This window comes from Gekko japonicus, unplaced genomic scaffold (genome assembly GCF_001447785.1).
Source record: "Gekko japonicus isolate JY-2015 unplaced genomic scaffold, Gekko_japonicus_V1.1 scaffold2827, whole genome shotgun sequence".
NCBI classification, from domain to species: domain Eukaryota; kingdom Metazoa; phylum Chordata; class Lepidosauria; order Squamata; family Gekkonidae; genus Gekko; species Gekko japonicus.
The window spans coordinates 174,517-177,426 of record NW_015163172.1 but is presented as its reverse complement, the minus strand read 5'-3'; the positions used below and the strand labels follow the sequence as shown (position 1 = coordinate 177,426).

The 2,910-nt window shown below is 47.2% G+C and overlaps 1 protein-coding gene across 1 annotated transcript in view; it reads left to right on the top strand.

Moving 5' to 3' along the window:
• Window positions 1-2,910, top strand: part of LOC107106884 (rab11 family-interacting protein 3-like) — a 39,914-nt gene that overhangs the window by 27,652 nt on the left and 9,352 nt on the right.

Genomic DNA, 2,910 nt, shown 5'->3' with positions numbered 1-2,910 from the left:
TGTGTTCTGTCTGGCACACAGTGAGGACTGGGGTTTTAAATCAACGTCTTGATGGCGGTGATTTCTGGGCTGTGTCTGGCATTTTCAGCCGTGTGTGGTGGCTGGTGGCTTCCCCATACGGACTGTCCTCTGTTCCGCTTTCGTGGCTGCTGTGAATGCAGAGGCGTCTGGAGCAGCGAGAGATCCTCTCCTCCCCGGGGAAATATTCTTTGCATTTTCCCATCATGCCTGCTATTGGCACCCCCACACCCTGGCTCCCACTGGCCCTTCTGCCTGTTTGTTTCACGTAATCCATGGTAGGCATGTTGCTATAGTGTTGGGTCACTGTAGTGACTTATCCACTACCAGTAAACATACGAAGAAGCACGTCAAAAGCACCGGCAGCAGTGTGTGATTGTTGGGGGGGGAGGGGGAGCGGCAAGAAATCAGTGCCATGATTCTCTGATGATGGAGAGCTCACCAGCAATTCATGGTACTTGCTTACCTAGTACTTAGTTCTTTGCCTTGTAACGGATCGACATGTGTGATGCATTGAATGGAGCACTGCGGTTTACTTCCCACCATCAGAAATTCTGAAGACAGACTAATTCTGAAGAATACCGAGTCAGGATTCAAAATGATCTAGATAGGCTGGAACAGTGGGCTGAGACTAATAAAATGAGTTTCAATAGAGAGAAGTGCAAAGTCCTACACTTAGGTACAAAAAGAATCAAAGGCACAGAGACAGAATGGGAGGGACTTGGCTTGACAGCAGCACCTGTGAAAGGGATCTGGGTGTTCTGGTTGATCACAAGCTAAACATGAGCCTGCAGTGCGATGTGGCTGCGAAGAAAGCGAGTGCAATCTTAGGATGCATTAACAGGAGCCTTGTGTCCAGATCACGGGAGGTGGTAGTTCTGCTCTATTCTGCCGTGGTCAGGCCTCACCTGGAGTCCTGTGTCCAGTTTTGGGCACCACATTTGAGGAAGGATGTTGACACGCTCGAGCGTGTCCAGAAGAGGGCAACCAGGATGGTGAGAGGGCTGGAATCCAAGTCTTACAAGGAAAGGCTGAAAGAGTTGGGTCTGTTTAGCCTGGGAAAGAGAAGGCTTAGAGGGGACAGGATTGCAGTCTTCAAGTATCTGAAGGGCTGTCATGTAGAAGAGGGAGCGGATCTATTCTCTCTTGCTCCGGATTGCAAGACTAGGTCTAATGGGTGGAAATGACAAGGGAGTCAATGCTGGCTAAATATCAGGAGAAACTTCCTGGCGGTCGGAGCGGTTCCTCAGTGGAACAGTCTGCCTTGGGAGGGGGTGGATGCTCCTTCGCTGGACGTTTTCAAGCAGAGGCTGGACAACCATCTTTCGGGTATGTTGTAGGTATGTAGGGCTCTCTTTCAGCTATGCTCCTGCACAGTGCTGGGGGTTGGACTAGATGACCTGCAAGGTCCCTTCCAACTCTAACCTTCTATGATTCTATGAAAGAATACCTTACACATTTATCTCCTATTTTGACTTAGTTATTGCCTGACTGGTTTTGCCCCCTTAAGTAAATCAAAACAACTGTTGACCTTATAACATTGGCTTATTTAGTTTTGTCTTTGCATATCTTAAAATATCTTCAGCACATTACATGCTGATTTGCTGTTCAGCCTGTCTGTAAGTTTGAACTGTTGCCTTCCGTTCCAATGTATCTGAGGAAGTGTGCATGCACAGGAAAGCTTATATCTTGAATAAACCTTTGTTGGTCTTAAAGGTGCCACTGGACTCTCAATTTGTTGTCTTGGCTTACATTACACATACATTTAAAAACCCTGCTGAATTTACATGACTTTCATACAAGTGAACCACATTGGGTTTTCTCATAACAGACGTTCAGTGCCCTATAATTCCAAAGGGGTAGCCATGTTAGTCTCCTGCAGCAAAATAAAGCAGAAGTCCCATGGCACCTTAAAGACCAAACATTTCTTCCAGCATAAGAACATAAGAGAAGCTGATGTTGGATCAGGCCAATGGCCCCTCCAGTCCAACACTCTGTGTCACACGGTGGCCAAAAATACCAGGGGCCATCAGGAGGTCCAGCAGTGGGGCCAGGGCACTAGAAACCCTCCCACTGTTGCCCACCCCCCCAAGCACCAAGAATACAGAGCATCCCTTGCCCCAGACTGAGAGTTCCTATCTAGACCTTGTGGCTAAGAGCCACTGATGGACCTCTGCTCCATAGCTTTATCTAATTCCCTCTTGAAGCCGTCCGTGCTTGTAGCCGCCACCACTTCCTGTGGCAATGAATTTCATGTGTTAATCATTCTTTGGATGAAGAAGTCCTTCCATTTATCTGTTCTAACCCAACCGCTCAGCAATTTCAGTGAGTGCCCACAAATTCTCGTATTGTGAGAAAGGGAGAAAAGCACTTCTTTCTCGACCTGCTCTATCCCATGCATAATCTTATAAACCTCGATCATGTCACCCCTCAGCCGTCGTTTCTCCAAGCTAAAGATCCCCGAGCGTTTTAACCTTTCTTCATGACTCACAATAGCCTGCGCCGAACGTTAGAACAAATTTAGAGTCCAGTGGTATCTTTAAGACCAACAAAGGTTTATTCAAGGTATAAGCTTTCCTGTGCATGCACACTTTTAAAAATACATTGGAACGGAAGGCAACAGTTCAAACTTACAGACCGGTACTTAACAGCAAATTAACATGTAACATGATGATGTTTAAGCTATGGAAAGTCAGAACTAAATAACAAGCTAAGGTTATAAGAGGAGCTGCGGTGGCTCAAGGGGTTAAGACGCTGAACTGCAGGCTGGAAGGTCGGTAGTTCAGCCGTTCGAGACCCGAGTGTGCCACATGACGGAGTGAGCTCCTGTCCCTGGCCCCAGCTCCTGCCAACCTAGCAGTTCGAAAGCAAGAAATTGCAAGTAGATAAATA